Source organism: Ostrinia furnacalis, unplaced genomic scaffold (assembly GCF_004193835.3).
Source record: "Ostrinia furnacalis isolate ACB-3 unplaced genomic scaffold, ASM419383v2 OfSCF0924, whole genome shotgun sequence".
NCBI lineage: Eukaryota > Metazoa > Arthropoda > Insecta > Lepidoptera > Crambidae > Ostrinia > Ostrinia furnacalis.
The window spans coordinates 147,140-166,146 of NW_021131163.1; the positions used below are offsets into that span (position 1 = coordinate 147,140).

The window sequence follows — 19,007 nt, forward strand, 5'->3', positions numbered from 1 at the left end:
GCAAATTGATTTATCAATCTTATCTTTCTAGACTTTCATTGACCTAGATAAGTTATCAGTGAACAAATTGTAGTCCGAAGACTCGTGGTAATCCTGAAACGTCAGATTATCCCAGACAGCACTCGCTACTAATTCCAATTTCGCTGATGGTCGATTTATCACATATTTGGGAGAAATGTAATATAAATGTAAGATCTCTTTTTATACGTTCTTGCTTTCTGAGTTCTTGTAACAAGAAATAACTTTTGTAGCTTTAGAACGAACTTTAAAGTTTTCCAGTGTCGTGTATCGATCGTGTCTCATCTTGAGTGTTTGAATGTATTTTAATATTGAATATTTCCTATAAGTACGCTCTCTTCAGGAAAGATTGTAGGTCGTATCTTTCCGGAAATACCGCAGACGACAGAATGTTTAGAATAATTCCAAGAAAAGTGCCTGTTTCACTCTCAACATAAAATAATTATAGACTGGCATAGCTCTACCACCAACTGGTATAATTTTTAACTTTTAATTTTGCCTTACTCTACATTTTAGTAAAACACCCAAGTCCCAAGTTTTCGCGACCAACTTACAGTTGCTTTTAGTCTTAAATACAGTTTTAACTAGATCGAGCATGCTTTGGAGTGGAAAAAAGTTTTCCGGGTGAAGACATCTGGTGTTTTTACTTCTTGCAAGCACTTGCTAAAGACGTCGGGAAAAAGCAATTATTTCTTGTTTAAATCGTAATAAATGATGTAACTGACGTTATTAAGAAGTCAATTAATGTTGAAAATTGCTCTCAACTCTATCTTTGAACATTCACCGACTATTTAGTGTCATAAAATTTTACGTTATTAAAATCATATTTCGTGGTGGAAAACAAATAGGTATTCGTTGTTTATGCAACACTGTTTAAAACCAATGGAACCGAATATACACACACGTGCGTGTTGTTTTCGATACAAACAAAAGGGACAAAATACAATTCTCACTTAATATCTTTTACGTGTGACGAGTATGGTAGGATTTTTCATTTAAAAACACACAGCTGAAAGCAATCCTGCACTTTATTGCAAAGCTAACTTAGAGGTTAGTTTTGGCTACTAACAGATGGTGCTAGTTACTGGCCATATTATCTATTCTGTGGCGGAGGCAAGACAATAAAAGTCGAGTAACAAGGGCCTAAGCGGGACGCAATTAAGATCCTTTGTGGGACATGATTAATCGCGCGTCCCAGCACAATCGGCAGAAAGATTGGTGATGAATGACTTATGTCCGAGATGTTGATAGCCCTGAGATAGGGCTGGCCAATGGAATCCAGGAAATACGGAACGTTTACCTAATGATGATCTTGCAGTTACTGAATATTTTTCTGATAAAATCTGATTATGTAGGTACCTAAATAAATCTATAGAATATTATAGTACAGAAGATTTAATTAACTATGTTCGGCAACAGTGAGTGTGTACTTTTGGAATAAATTTATGGAATGTCAAAAAATATATGAGATAGTATTTTAGGGGTGTCAATAAAATATCTTAGGCTGGGTTGCACCATCTTACAATCGTATTTTAACAAACGTCGAAAATCTATCAAGCTCCTAAAAAAAACACCCGTTTATCGTTATAGTTACTGTTAAAGTTTGGTGGTGCAACTACGGTATCCACCCGGTGAAGTAAAACCATCACCGGTTTGATAACCTTTTTTAACAGGAAAATGCTATGCTGACGGACGCTGCATGAGTTATGTAGGACACTATTTCTTACGGCTCATGAAATACAACAACAGACAGAGAAGGTACAATATAAATAAAGGATAAATAAAGGTTATGGAACCCTAAAAAATACTTGACGGAGTCATCCCTGTTTATACGAGAAGACTGGCAGAGCAAGTTAATGTAGTTTTTGCGAACTCAAATTTTCATGAGCCAGCCGTCTGAGTCCCACGGACACCGTTTGAGTTTCCGATTGGATTCTAGAAGTTATAACCAGTTTTATTAATTCGCTTCCACTTTGTCAACTAAATATTAACGCTTTTGAGTATCTTGAGAAGTGGAATAAATTGGAATAATACAAGTAAGTGTATAAATGATGTTTTAATTCGTACAAATTGATATGCAAACGTTACAAGAGTAAGGCTGAGTTGCACCGCCGTACTTTAACCATAACTGGTGATTTATGTAGTATGGGAGTTTGACAGAATTTTAACATTTGTTATTTTTAAAATAAGATGGTGCAAACCAGCCTAACTGACGTGTTTGAGTGTATTATCTCGTGAGATTGATGAAAAAATAACGTCTTCTGAGCTGACAAATGTTAGAAGAAATGGTATTAAATAAAATACCTAAACTTGAGGCCGCCTCTTTTTTTTTTTTTTTATCCACAACGAGGAAGCTCTTGGCCTGTATCTCACCTGATGGTAAGTGACGATCAGGCCGAAGGTGGAAGCGAGCTTCACCCGGAATCCTCAACCACGGAGGAACTGGCTATCTTACCTCTTACTGCCGGAACACAATAATGCTGTGAACATTGTTGTTATGGCGACAGACTTAGGTAAGATGGTGGTAGCTAGCCAGGCGGACTTAGAACAAGCCCTACCACCAACCAAACCGAACAGAAAAATCTGCCCCCACTGGGAATCGAACCCGGGACCTCTGCGTCTGAAGCAGGTGGTCTTACCACTAGACCACAGAGACGGTTCTTAAATGACCAAGTAGAACCTTGTATAACTAAATAAACTTTCTAAAAATAATATTATTTCCATTCTTTCACACATGGCTCTGGCCAGCCTTATCTTCGTTCCACAATAACGCACCCAATAATTGCGCCGGCCCAGATGCACCGAACTCGTCATTATGCTGAAACAATGCAGCCTTTGGCTCTACGCTCAATTCAGGCCGAAACAGTAGGCCTACTGGGTAATATGTAGCAGTATAGAGGTGTTAAAGGAAAACTATTTTGAGTTACTCTCGATTAAATAGTCATTAGACCGGTCCTACGCCGCTCGCATCCAGGCACTTCCCGCGACCTTCACCAGATCGTCAGTCTACCTAGTGGGAGGCCTGCCTACTCTACGTCTTCCGGCTCGTGGTCGCCAATCAAGAACTTTCAATAATAATTAATGGAAGATTTTATTGGTGTGTACCTTGTGATTGAACTGCTTCTTAACATTTTCAAATCGTACTGATGCGTTGGCTAAGTCATAGGTATACCTATTTGTGTAAGGACCTTACTTATTGTATAGGTACGCATACTGTTCGATTTTGAGATTTTTTGCTTTCAAGCTTTTGACTGAAAGAAGATATAGGTCATCATCACTTCACTTAATATAGCGAACCCTCTAAACCTGTCTCTTCTATGCCCCGCACCGACACGTCATTACGCCTACGGTCCAGCCTCTGCTCAACATTGCTCTCTCTTTGAGCGGTAGCGTCCAATTTGAGGGTTCATAGGGCGAAAATACATGGGCTAAAGAAACAAGTCGTCTTGGGTCAGATAGCGTGCACGTAGGTCGTAAGATAAGTCGATAGTCGTAAGATTCAAAATCCAACATTTTCTAAGGACTGTTCCTTAGCCTTTGAATCACTCTCCAGTTAAAAATTTAAATCAAATAGATCAAAGTCACTTTCATCATAACGTATTTATAGGTTTTTTAAACTTGTTTTCTACAGAATCATCAATACAAAGTATTTGGATACATTTAAGTGTATTAAAAAGGGTCTACATAAATAATATTACTAAAGAAAAAACCATTAAGATACGATAAATCTATTGAAATAACATAAGCAATCGTTTGAAATTTCTAACAGGTATTATTTGAATAAATGCGATGACAAGATACACCAACTGTAGGTACCGCTTTTCCAATAATTCTTTTATCAATATCGCACCTTTAAAGTTAAACCGTTACTAAACGAATTTTTCGCAAAAATGAGTTATCAACGCCATCTTACTAAAGGACACGTAAACTACAATATGAAATAGACCACTTCTTCAAAATTGCCTTCTTTCGCCTTCTAGCGTTAAAGCATAACGTTACTAAGCCAAACTTTGAACGGCTCGCTAAATACAATAACGGGTCTATGCAAGTAAGAACGTGTTTGTTGCGGAGTGATGACGAAAGTTTAAATTCATAATGTGATTATTTGGATAGTAACGGCCGTTCGTCACAAAAATGGTAAGTTGTTTAGTTTTTTTAATGAGTAAAGTGTGACTATATGTTTAAACACAGTTTTCGTTTAAAAAAAATACACAATTCATTATAAAATTTCTTTGGTAAACGGTAACAGTTGGTATAGTCACAGTTTGCCTTTATTTTTTTAGGTATTTATCTAATAATATTTATCACTAAAGGGTGCCTATTTCGTTAATTACAGTTTTCAATAAGCAATGAGTAAATTTTATGATAGGTATGCCTAGTTACAATAGTGAAACATTTTTTTAGTCTATAATAAAATATATAGATTAAAAGCATTTATTTGCTCTAGGTGATGGCGTATTTCCGGAACCCACGTTTGGCTCTCATTATGGAAGCTGTGGACGCTGAAAAAGATTCCTCATGTTTCGAAGAACCCAAGCAAACATCTATCGACGAACTTAATATAATTTTAACTATATTTTTAACTTTTCCCGGTCTAAATGTAAGACTGCACACTTGTCTACACCAAACTCCATCCTGATGGCGTTGCTAAATACCTGTGTTGTTTTTAGCAACTTCACCAGGTCTTGTCGTTTTGTTGCGAACAACTTGAGATCATCCATGTAGAGCAGGTGACTAATGACCTCACCCCCTCTTCGTAGCTGATAACTAAGCACTGAATCCTTTAACAGAGTGCGAAGAGGATTCAGTGCTAGGCAGAACCACAAGGGACTCAAACTGTCACCCTGGAAATGCCTCGCTCAATCCTTATGAAGTTCAATGGATCAGGAGACCTCTCACCACCACCTGGCTGCCGAAGGACTGTAGTCCACTGCCCCATGCATGAGCATGAGCGTAAAAAGGATCTCATTGCATCTACCTTATACAACTCTAAGATCCTTTCTCGCCATGATTGAGGCACCGAATCATAGGCCTTCTTATAGTCAATCCAGGCAGCAGAGAGAGCTTTCCTGCTCCGCCGAACTTGTTGGCTAATGGTTATGTCTATGAGGAGGAGCTCTTTAGTACCACGAGACTCAACCTTACATCCATTCTGAGCAGTGGCCACAAAATATTGTTCATTATTTTTATTATTAAGTGATTTAAGGTAGGTATGTGAACAACCTTTCGAGGGTAGGGAAATAATGCTGAGATTGTTACTCGAGTTTAATATATTTTTTATGTATTTTTCGTAATTGCTAGGTGTTTTTTTTTCTTATTCGTTATCAGTTATACTTCCTATGATTTAAAGGTACAAAATGTCTTAAGACTGATTAATAAATAACTAGGCTAAATGCTTGTATGGATATCTTTAATTTGTAATAAAATATTGTTGATTTCGAATGTTTGTTATTTTTTTAATATTGTAACATCATCACAAATACCTACTCTATGATATAAAATTTAAATGTATAATAATATCACCATTATCATTGAAATTTAAATAGTTTTCTATATAGTAACATTATTTGGACTGCAATTTGAATAGTAATTTATTTAAAAATGAAAAAATAGTAAATGGTAAAGTGTTACTATAATTATATAAATCAAAATAAATAATACTATACATAAAATATTTTATTTTTGTAAATCACATAACATAGCGTTAGCACATATCTATCATATAACTCATTAATAAGCCTTAAAATACTATTTCCTTTGACAGTATTGAAAAAAAACATTGACTTTTTTCTTATTTTGGCTCTCCTGCAAAATTTCATAATTTCGTTTAGTAACGGTTTAAATTTAAAGGTGCGATATGTTCTGTGTTGCGCCTTATTTTAGAATGTTTACAGCTCTAAAAATAAATCCTGTAGGTAAACAACAATGCTTTGATCACAACAATCAGATTCGCAAGTTTAACCGCGAACAGCGGAATTACTTCAAAGGGCCTTCAGTAAACACCGATTACGGAATCGCGAACTCCGCCGTTTTGTACAACTAACACAATAATTCTATCGAATTAGTACTAGTGATGTCCGTAATGCACTGTCGATGCTATGGGAACAGCTTCGATAGTTGCCTGGTACATTAGGTGCTAAGATATTTAAGATTTATTTTATAACTATCAAACTACATATTTTGCGAGTGTATGAGTAGATGTCTGTTCTTCTTTCATGAAATATTAATAAATTGAATAATGAATTTGCTGTGAAGAAGTGATACATCAGTAAGGAAAATTGATACATCAGAGTGTTAGTTGATATATTTTTTATGAAAGTGTGTTGTGAATGCGAAAATTCATAAATTTTATCGATACATAGCTAAGTTATCGACGTGAAAGCTTCACTAAAACACAAGTTCTGCTATTTAGTTATTGCGAGAGTGGTCAGAAATCCGGAAAGGGGATTTATTAAATCTTCTGCTTATACCCGAGCTTAATTTCAAATTATCTTTGTTGTCTGCTACGCGATTAAAACAGATATCAAATGTAGCTCTTATTTTTTGAGATGAGGCACTATTGACGTAATGAGGGCTATCGTTTTTATTCTTAACAGTTGGCACCCCTGGCGATTGACAGAACCTTACTCTACAGTGGCGCCGTCTTGATGAGTGCAAATGCGATAGTCCTCCTACCACTTTAGCGCTCACCAGTTGGTGCCACTGTCTTCGCTACTAGCAAGTGACAGGACCTTACTCTACAGTGGCGCTAACTGGTGAGCGCTAAAACGATAGCCCTCATTAGATCATACGCTTAAACTGTTTTGGGGGCTCTGACGTTTAATTTGTTAAATTATAAGAAAAAAGTATACCGGTAAACGACATGGTTCTACTGAGGCACAAGCATTCTCCAATCGCGATGTGTCAAATTCCATTTCGTTGAATTCGTTTCAATTGATACTTAATTAAGTTCAATCGTCTGTAACGATAATCATGTAAAAAAGGCATAGACGTAAATAATACAGTGTAATAAGTACAATATCTATAGCGTTGTGTGATAACACAAGTTGACTGCTGAGGGAGACTTAACTAACTAACTTAAGGCTGGGTTACACCATCTTACTTTAACAATCGTCAAAAATCTGTCAAACTTCATACAAAAGGCACCGGTTATCGTCATAGTTACCGTTAAATTTAGGTGCTGCAACTCAGCCTTAGACTTCAAATGTACTTATTAATAGTTGTTACACTGTACCCTTTTCTTCGTTGAACAATATTGGTGACTCCATTACTCTCACAATATAGGCATGTTTAATAATGTTCGACTCACTATATTCAGGAGAAGGCAATGGCCTAAAACGCGTACCCCAGCCTAGCTCATAAAATGCATAGCTCGCAAGTGAAACCCGATCGAGCGTGAAGGCTTTGAGATTTTATTCACGAGCGGCGCCACCTCGAGACTTCGCATATTTATGAGTTCTGTTTGCTCTCTGAGATTATTCATATATCCGGGGATTTGCACTTTTAGATTTTTTTACAAGAAACTTGGTTGTGTGATTAAAAAGTATGATCACTTACGAAGTTATTAAGTCTAAATTATATCAGTTGATATGAAGTGCTTCGAAATAATTAAATTCGTGATTACAGTTGTAATGTTTCCCAGGAATTAGGAAATGAAATTCATATTGAAGGCAAGATGTTTTGACTGTATTACAATTATATTAAATGTTGTTCTACACTGTCTTACTCGACAGAACATTTCTGGTAATAAAATTTATACAGTAAGGCTGAGTTGGACCACCTTATTTTGACCGTGACCATAACAGATGTTATTGAATGGAGTTTGACATACTTTTGACGTTTGTTAATATTAAAGTAAGATGGTGCAACCCAGCCTAATAATAGGTAGGTACTTATTAATGTTTAACAATTATCAAAATCTTCTGTATGAATCCTATAAGAGGGAAGAAAGTGCTTTTTTTTTCAATTTGTGTCAAAAACAAGAAAAGTACTTCCAACTCGCGGAAAACCGGTCCCCTGTTTTCTATTAAAATGGATTTGCTGACCATAATCCAGTCCCCGATCGGCTTAAGATGTCATGAACTCAAAGATTTTTGGATTAACCAGCTCCGTGAAAGTTTATCCCAACAAATCCGGAACGGCCAGATCAGACAACACTTGGTAAACAATTGACCCGACAAAAAATGAACAATATTGGTATTAAAGCCAGTCAACTTTTTAGTGTTTAACCTTAGGAAATTAAATCATTTATTCATTACTTATGCCTTTTCTATGGCGCTTATACACGTCCCAAATATAGCTTACTCTACCACCACTTTGGGACAACATATGTTATGGTGCTGAGAGAGGGATAGCTCCTGATGTACCTTTAAGTGCCCTGGAAAGGACCTAAGTACTAAATAAAAGCTTTGACCTGTCTAAGTGGCAAATTTTTCACAGATGCTCAATATAAAAGTATTGCGATTGTTAGCACATTGGTGTATTGCGGCGACTTGATGATTTCTCTAAGTAAATATTGTTTTCACTGACTTATTTGTTTTGGCTGTTACACAGGGAATATTTTTGCCATGTCTGTTTTCGTGTATTCTATTACTTACTTACTGACTCAGAAAAACAAACTTCTCCTGCTCCTTATGTGTTAGTAATAACATCTCGAACTAGAGATAAACTACAGAGAAAAATATACTGAAAGACATAATGAGAACAGTGTTTTATTAGTAAATAGATTCGTAATTCATTTCGTATAATGAAGTGGGCGGTTTTTATATCGTACGTTACGGGGATGGGGAAAGTTTTGAAACTCGGAGTTACCCAAGTTAAGATATTTAAATGATTGTAATCTAAAATGTACCTAACTTTAAGCTAAGTTGAAAACCTTAAAAAAAATGATTTTGAATGAAAATCTTAAAATTCAACACAAAATTCAGTCATAATAGAATGTAGAGAACTTAAGAATAGTACACAGTGAGTTCTGACAACATTCCCGACACGCTGTCGGCCACAAAGATTACAGTCACTGGATAAGATTTTTATTGCAGAGCATAATGTCTGTGAAATTGAGTTCTACGTTTTATTTTCTGTCAACAGTAACGCAAAAGACAATGCCGGAAATTGGCGTCATTTTTTTTTCACGCGGCCATCGACCAAACCTTGTTTTTTAATGACAAAATAGTGTAATAAACCAAACTTAATATGACATGTATACCTTTAAACTCAGTCTGAACTGAGTTACGAGCATTAGAAGTTGATGATTTTACATACTAGATTTGCTTTTTGCGCGCATGTTTTGTAAGAAATTGCAACAAAATAGTGACATTGTACGTATAAACAAACAATGCCATCCATTAAAGACTCCAACTATCAGTATGAAGCAGAATCAGCGCAATAAGAAAATAGCGCAATATTTTGTTGCAATTTCTTACAAAACTTGCGCGCAAAAAGCAAATCTAGTATGTAAAATCATCAACTTCTAATGCTCGTAACTCAGTTCAGACTGAGTTTAAAGGTATACATGTCATATTAAGTTTGGTTTATTACACTATTTTGTCATTAAAAAACAAGGTTTGNGTAAACACGAGATTTAAAAAAAATATCGTTTAATATGACTACAGCAATATTACCATTTAGAGCTTTTTGACACTTTCACAAGCTGATTAACGACATGAATGATTCTATATTTTGGAGAAAATTGCTCCTTCTGTTTCAGTTAACTCCGTCGAAACATAAGTATCATCAATTACCTATGTCAGATGCCTAGGTCTAGGCAGCTTGAAGACACGTCACGTCCTTCCAATGAATGTTTTTCAAGGTTATTTCACATCTAGTTGTCATATACGTCTCTTGAGTATAACAATGAAATTAACACTGGTAGAAGTGTGGGACGAATTCAGGACGCGCTACACCAAGTTTTATCTAGTATGTACGTCGAGATTAAGTTCGGCCGAGTTGCGAACTAGGCGGCGTGAGGCCGATTCTGGTGGCGGACGAAAGAGCAGTCAGTGATGTAAGCGATAATAGCCCAATCGTGTCGCCGCTGGATCATTGTGGTGAACCCATTCGTAGCTCGTTTAGCTTACAACAAGGCAGGTATCCTATAAGTACAACTAAGCGTCTTATGTGGAGATGTGTGTAATGCCTTTTTAAATGACATGTCCGATTGATAAATTATTTTAACTTTGCCTTGTCTACGAGTATATCGTAAGAGCTTGGATTTTAATGTTCTCGATATTTCGCATCAATTGATATTGTTTGTGTTTTGAAAAACGTGAAATATGCAATATTTTTCCTACTAAGCAGCAGCTAACTCTATGCAGTTACAATGCCAGTCACTTAAATTACCAAAAAAGAAAAATCGTCTCTTAATACCGTTTCAGCTAATTAAAGATGTACTACAGAGTCCAGAATCAAACCCCGCAGTATTGTATCTGGATTTCAGTCGCGGTTCTGTACCCGCTGATTGTAAACGAAATTTCTTAAAATTAAAAACTTCCAGCTCTGTAGTTCATGAGTCTACAATATTGTACTTACCTCTTTAAAACGTTAATTTTCTTACATAACTCTGTCAGTCACTTGGTCGTAACTTTATGAATGGAGTTTCAGTAGTACCTATTTGTGGGATATGATAACGCACTGGTCGACTTACTCCCAATACGAAGTCAAAATATACTTATCCAAGAAAAGCATTCTCGATTCGTTTACTCAAGTCCCTTGTTCCCACTTTTTAGAGGTAGTATTAGTCCATCGACAGCCGCTGTTTTGCCGGATATCTAAATTTCTATTAGGTTAGGGTACTCGTACTGTAAACAAGTGACTTCTGGTGCAAATAAGTGGTTAGGTATTATGTTTCTTGCAATTTGTTTTTTCCAATAATTTATTCATCCAGATTCGATCAGTGCACCTACCATGAGTTTACGTTAGGTGTGCTCGCTAGCGAGTACGTCAAAAATCTCTATGAAGATTTTGTTTCTTGAAAGTAGCCGCTAGGAGCGCTGCACAATATGTCATACAATTAATGTCATTTTTTTACGTAGTCGCTAGCAAGCACTCCTAACGTAAACTCATGGTAAGCACACTGTTGTAGTTTTGTTACACCTTAGTTAAAGGTTTATTGTTGTGAAGTTTAAGTAGTGCATTTTTTTTTACAAAAATTGTACTCATTTAATGGGTTGGCATCGAACTGTAGGTTGAATGGCATTAGTGGTATTACTTTGTATACGCACGTTCTAACGCATCATTTGATTTTGGACGAATAAATCCGATCAGATGGGTACGAGATCCCAATATTTGAGCTGGGTACTGTAATCTTTTGAAAGTCTATTGGCGTATAATGTAAATACTTTCATTCATCACACGTGTATAAGAAAAAGATCACAATAACTATGAGATGTAACTTAAATTTAGGAAACCACATTATGCCATCTCCGGTACATCAACAATCTAGCCTCAATAAAACTAACTATAGGCTATAAAGGCTGCAATAAACTCTGCTAGCTCAAAGAACTTCCCTCCACCTCCACTTAATTTTGTAGGGCCTTAATTGTAAGTCTACTCAGTGTAATTAAGTAGTTTGTCTTAAGGATACCGGTTGAAAGTAAATTGTAACAAATTAGGCACTAAAGACGATTAATTATTCTTTCAGTTATGTGCAATTTGTCTGCATGATAAGATTTAGTCATGTTATGTCAACGTTGGATTATAAAACGATTGAATAAAGGTTTCTTTTATGTTTTTCGCCTAAGCGCGATTAAACAGCCTAAGTAAAGTCGTTGTCGGACGTAAAGGTAGCAAGAAGGTGCTGGATGCAGGCCACTACCAACCGGTCTATGTTCAGCAGTGGACGTCCTGTGGCTGAAATGATGATGATGAAATTAAAGTAAACAACGGAAACTACGAATACCTAATTACCTATACAAAGAATCGCCTGACAAGCACTTAGTCAGTTTTCCTCACAACATGACCTTTCATAATAAAAGCACAGAGAAAAATAAAATCCCCATTTGAAGAACATATTTCAAAGTTTTTAAATTAACGCTCTCACAACATCCAAAACTTTTCTTTACGCTCACTTCGAGCGCAAAGAAAATATGTCTGACATGAAACTTCCCGGCTCTGAGAAATAGCGAAAAAAGCATTCAAAACAAGCAATTGTCAAACTAGGAATCTACAACGATACTCAAAAGGAACTTGCAGTGAATTACGAAAAACCGTAAATAATAAACCGGGCTACATCGCCGGCTTTCTGACTGCAGAACATTTCACGGAACTTAATAAAAAGAGACGTGGGATTTGAAAACTGGACTCTATGTGGAATGACGTAAGAATAAATCACAGACGAGGCAACAGCAATCCCGCTTGCAGAGAAGAAAAAACTTTTTGCGGTTGTACAAGTCAAAGACGTTGTAATTTGAACTTTTTCGCCTTCAATACAAAGTTCATCTGCTCGAGGTGTGTTAGTAAGTGGATTGGCAATCCAAAGCACGCTAGAATGTTTCCTTTTTCCTGCAGGTAGCTCAGATTCTTACAAGCATGTGGCGGAGGCCGCACAATGCGAAAACTTTGAATCTTTCATTAAGACCTCTTAGTAAAATCCACTGCTTTAACCACACTTCTGGCCCTATCTTTTTAACTTACAGATCAGTTTCTTTTATTCCAACAAAAATAGGATTATTCTGTAAATACGACTGTAGGTACAAATGAAGTTAATATTTCAGACATTGCCAAACTTTGCCTCCTTATAATATATTCACTCACTCATAATTTAATTACATTTTTGGAAAATATTTCATTCTCATTTCACGAATAATAAATATCATACTAAGTAAGAATAACATTCGGATTCTAGGTATTACCAACACAAACTTCTTGTCCTTGAAAACTTCTGTATGAATAGCTCACATTCAAATGTTAAACTCGAATATTAAAGGTGACTCTTGGAATCTATTTTCTCTCACATCAAGTTTTATGCTCTCACAATTTCGACACGCAATATTATGGCATAGGTATTCATAAAGTATACCCACACATCTCACTGTTGCTTTAATTTAAGTTACAAATTTTTGGATGGAAAAATTTGAAAATGAAGAACATTTATTTAGTTTTGACATATTTAAAAATCGAATAAATTATGTCACAAAAAGGTTACCTTAATAAGGGCCCTTTACGTCTCCTTATCTTTTAGGCTTTACCAGCGCTTCGAAACAAATATTAGCAAGAAATTATATACCTAATTTGTAATTCTACCATCATTTGTAATGTACCATCCTAGACAGCATCTCACTTAACATCAGGTGCGATTGCGGTCAAATACGTGCCTTGTTCTGCATAAAAAAATTGTATGTTTTGTACCTTTCTCTTGAATTACTTTATCTATTGAAAAAAAAAACGCATCAAAATCCGTTGCGTAGTTTTAAAGATTTAAGCATACATAGGGACAGACAGACAGCGAAGCGTCTAGTCTTTGTTTTATACTATGTAGTAGGGTGGTCCTTATTTTTCGACTTTTGAATTATCCCCGGGGCACTTTCTCATTCGATTATACAGGGTGTTAGGTAAATGGGTATATGAGCCGACACTAGCCCATGTTAACATGGTCATATAAATGGTATGGTGAAGTCAGAAATTTGATATCAACATTTTAATTTTTTAAATTTTCATACAAAATAAATTTTATAAAATCCGATTTGTATGAAAATTAAAATAATTAAAATGAAGATATCAATTTTCTGACTTCACCATACCATTTATATGACCATGTTAACATGGGCTAGAGTCGGCTCATATACCCATTTACCTAACACCCTGTATACCTCTAAATATGAAATTAGCTTTTTTTGTTTTTTTTTTTGGTTAAGATTTTGAGGTCGCTACCAGCTGTCAAAATATTTACAAAAGCTTTGAAGATCTTAAATCATAAATGTTTTATTTAAGTGTTTATATCACATTTTACGTGCAAATGAACATCGCATAGATAGAATAGACAATCGCTTCTTGTCCCCTTCTCCCCTCAACCCGTCTTCTGTACCGACCATGGTACCGACGCGTCGAGATACTAACAAGTAAACTCTTATATCTTAAAAATAATTGATTCAAAATATGAACATTGTACATAATTATCTTAGTTAGTATTATCATAGTTTTTATTTGGCTTTGGCTTTAAATATAAAGTTTTTGCTTAAAATTCAAACCTTGGTAGCGACCCCTAAATGTCTTTTAAAAATAAAAAAAATAATAAAAGACTTTCATATATTAAAATTACGTGGTGCCCCGCAAAATATAAGAATTTTTTTTTTCGTAGGAATAAGGACCACCCTACTATGTAGTGATAGTGAAGTATGTATATCGCAGCGGCAAAACTAGTTTAGTACAGTAAAGTGAACAGCCCCAGCCGAGCGATATCTCAGGCTCGCGTTGCACCCGCGGGGCCGGCGCTTATCAGTGACGTCCTAACAGCTGTTCGGAAGATTTAATAAGTGCCACTTATTATCCTCCAGGCATTACCCACTTCAGGGTTTTGATTCGACTCGGGAGACGCCTAGATTGAAGATAGAACAAATAAAATGGTTTAATTATTTTACACGTAGCTTTCCGCCCGCGGCTTCGCCCGCGTGTAATTTTGTCTGTCACAGAAAAACTTTATTGCGCGCGTCCCTGTTTCAAAAACCGGGATAAAAACTATTCTATCTCCTTTCCAGGGACTCAAACTAACTCTATGCCAAATTTCATCAAATTCGGTTCAGTGGTTTAGGCGTGAAAGCAAGACAGACAGAGTTACTTGCGCATGTATAATATTAGTATAAGTTTAATTGGACTTGATCGAGTATAAATTATTTTGAAATTTTATTGAACTTGATTGATTAAAAATGTTATACTTACTCGTACTAAAGCGTCTGCTGGGAATAACATAATATTATAATGCTCACAAGAGTACCATAATAATAAACTGATCAAGCCAAATTCCATGGTGGCCATTGTTTCATCTTAAACGGCGGATCATGAGAGAAACGGTAAAGGAAATCAGTATTCTAATTTAAAACTTATTAACTTCATTCAGTAAAATATTTTAATGTTGAACGATTTTTGAATCCTAAATCTGATGGATTACAAAGATAATAAGCTATGTAGCGATTCACAGCAGTGTGCAGACCTGATAGATGACCTTTGATTTAACTTATTTTGTATCCAGATTAAAAATGAAAATGTCGATATTTTCTGGACTTAAAAAACCAAGAAAGAAGCAAAAGCACTCATTAGCATTCCCCTCGCGTACAACTCCTGTAGATTTTCTTGGAATTAACTCTGTATCTGCTGGTAATAAGAATGTTAAGCAGTTTAACTCGGTTATAAAAATGGTTTTGAACCGACGACTACAGTAAAGGTTCTCTTATTATGCTATATTTTTACATCCAGTTGAGGTATTTTGAGGTCCTTACCTTAAAAGGTAGTTTGATATAATGTGTGCGTGCCAGGATTCATAGCTTGTACAAATATTTGCACAGGTTGATGGGGTATGAGGTACCTATGGTACCTGTTCTCACCCCTTAAGTAATTGGGCGATTCACACCGTGGGGCTAACTTATCATTGTAAAAGCAGGCAGAAAAGCAAAAGTGGGCAGATTGTCCTCTATATTACGATTGTCATCTACTTATCTATATAGGGTAAACCAGAGAGTGATTACCCACTGGTAGTGATTGCCCGCTTTAAGAATAATATTGTCAGGTGCTGACTTTGAATCACTCTAGTTAGATTTGAATTTACTAAGTAGATGGCTCCGAGATCAATGTACAGTAGATTTAAAATTTACAATAGGAAACACTTAAAAAAAACAGTTATGGCGGATTTTGTCAAGACGGGTGAAAATGTTACTCAAACAGGTAAAGACTTTAACAATTTTACTAAGGAATTACTTGCTTAGAGGTTAAATNCCCGTTCGAAATTTAAAAAAAAGTCTGCTTATTTATTGCCATTAAGGCGGAACAAAGTTCGCCGGGTCAGCTAGTTTGAAGATAAAAATATTTGTTTGTTGTTTCTAAACGTCAAAACAAGATAATTTCCTACATTACAAAATGCTAACATCCAATATAGAGCTTCATAGCTGACTTTATACATACATGTATCAAGAGGTTTGTAGTCACAAAAATAAATTATTTATTTATTTATTTATTTATTATTCATTATTGAGCAATTACATATTTGATCCAAATAGCGTCCTAAATCCTTTTTAGGTTTGTCTAGACACTATTGTATAATAAAATACCTAACTACCGTCGAATATTTTCGTCCACGGTTCTAATTTCGAAAAATAGCACCGAATTTATTTCACACATCCGAAGTGGAAGTATTAAAGTTATTGGAGGTGCTAAGTCCCCGTTCGGAAGACGCGGAAGGTGCTAAATTATGAGACATGCAATGTTTACCGTCTACGTGCTTGTAATAAAATCCCCTATTTCTTGATTTTAGTATTGTTTCTGATCTTCTGTTAACTGTAAACAAATTCAATAGTACAGTTTCAGATATAAATACACTCCAATTATTTAAATTTCTTATATTAATTTGACACCTAACGTTTCAGTAGCAAGGCACTTAACAATAGCAAAGAACCCAAAACTAAAAGAAACGCTAAGTGTGATAAAAAGAAGCAAAATCTTAAAGCACAAGTTTACTACGTTCAAAAGTAGGTAGCTAATTTGTAATTTTATCACATTATCTAGACATAACAATCTATTTCTAGAAGCTTCAAGTTTATGTTACCCTCTAACAGACAATGAAACTCAAAACAATCCCATCCTTACGTAATTCGACAATGAAATCTAATTTTACTTCAATGAATAAATTCCACATATTGCTAGAGTACTACGAGTATTACATAACATGAGTGGGCGACACACAAACAAAAAGTTTCTTGGTAAGTCTCTGGGCAATAATTGGCTCATAGATAGTTAGGCTCTAGCCAAGTTTAAAACTTTTAGTTGATTTCCGACGAGCCCTGCCCGCGGCTGTTGGGGCTCGAAGGTTCGAGTTAACGCTGAGTTTAAGACGCCTACGCTGTACACACGGAAGCGTACTGAAAACTAATCATTCATTATTTAAAGGATAATCGGGTTCATTGATTTGAGAGATAACTAAGGGAAATTAATTTGGGAAGTTTGTTTTTCTAGTACAACTAATGTTTATTTACTTTTGGCATAAATTATTGCTTATCTTTCCAACTAGCAGATTTGTTGTTCTTACCATCCTACAATAATTTATAAACGCAAAAGTTTGTAAAGATGTAAGGATGTAATGTTTGTAACTCTATCACGCAAAACCTACTGAATAGATTTTGACGAAACTTTACAGTATTATGGTTTATACATCAGAATAACGTATATGCTATAATTTATATAGTTTAAGTGATTTGTTATGTAATGGTATATGTATAAGTCCACGAGAGCTACTGCCGACAAACTGTCGCACAGTTTGGCAGATCTGATTTTGTAAAATGTACCTTACTTACTTGTAAAGGATAAATTTACAAAAATATAAATATCCGTGATAAACTGAATTTCACTTCTGCGAAGCAATAAAGTCGTGATTTGTGGGAAAACTAAAATAACATTTTTTGTCCTCATGAAACCAAGGTGCAATTTATCCTGAACTTCCTCTCATTTTTTAAATATTAACGCGTGACCCAAACGAATGATGCGGCAACAATGGCATCTGTTGCCATGGAACTAATTAAAACTCTGTCGTCGGTAATAGCTTTTGTTTTTGCTTGGGAATTCATAACGGCCGGCTAGTGATCACAGGTTTGTTGTTTTGGTGGTTTTGGCGAGTATTATATGGAAACTATGAAATTGCGGTCACTATTTCCATCCCTATTGCCACTAAAATCAGCAGTTAAACTAGTTTAAGAGCTGTTCTTAGCAGCAAAAAGGAATATTTATCCTAGGATGTGTATAATACACGTGCTTACCTCTATAACATCAATTTCGTCTTTCTTAATAAAAACATCAAACAGTTTTTCTTTACACGCTTCAAATAACAGCAATGTTATTCTCAATACAAAAATTCGAGATAATGTCACGTTTACTAAATCCAACACATTACCGAACCATTCCACAACAGTCTACGACACTAAACCCTCCCAAACTGGCAATTGCATTAGCCTAATCTCCTCTTACAACGCATCGTGGCCTCTAATGCATGTCTGAATTACAAATAATATCGGTGCACCGTAACTATATGTTATACGCGATCACTGCAACGAGGACTTTGACAAATGCCCCCCCATAACTCGTGCGATCTCTGCCAACCCACCAGAGACGGGAGAGCTCTGTCCCGCTATGGGTACACGGGTCGCGGTGTCCGAAAAGTATCCGATTTACATAAGTGTAATTTCGGTATCTAAGGCTGAGTTTCACCACCTAACTTTAACCGTAAGGCCCTTTTCACACGTCCCGGTTGCCGGCTAACCGGCGCCGGGTATCCGGTGGTGAAGTGTATGGGCATGGTACGTAGCTTTCACATGTTCCGGGGTAATTAATCCGGCATGTCCAATATGTCCATACACTTCACGACCGGGTACCCGGCGCCGGTTAGCCGGCAACCGGGACGTGTGAAAAGGGCCTTACAATGACAATAACCGGTGCTTTTTGTATAGAGTTTGACAGATTTTTGAGTTTGTCAAAGTTAAAGAAATATCGTGCAACTCAGTCTAAGCAGCTAGAACTTTCCAGTAAAGATTTTTTTGGCAGCTGTCACATTATGCTATGTCGCAAAATCACACATTCACTGCAAATGGTACGAAAATGCGATGTTAAACTTTATACTCGCTGTTCGTACGACTTGTAGTTCGTTCTTGTAGTTCATTTATCATTTTTTTTATTCTAGTGACTTGAATACGGATCATGACATGAGATTTTTCTTAAAAAAAATTGTGCAACTCGTTTACACTGTAAACAAATCGGGTACTTTCCGGACAAACCTACCGCTGTATTCAAAGGTGCCAGAA

The 19,007-nt window shown here is 35.9% G+C and overlaps 1 long non-coding RNA gene across 1 annotated transcript; it reads left to right on the plus strand.

Annotated features, from left to right (window-relative positions):
* The first annotated feature begins 3,865 nt into the window (after positions 1-3,865).
* LOC114350621 (uncharacterized) lies at positions 3,866-5,460 on the plus strand. Its single transcript, XR_003655712.1, has 2 exons — positions 3,866-4,155; positions 4,466-5,460. It is a non-coding gene; the product is annotated as an uncharacterized LOC114350621 (long non-coding RNA).
* Positions 5,461-19,007: the final 13,547 nt, after the last annotated feature.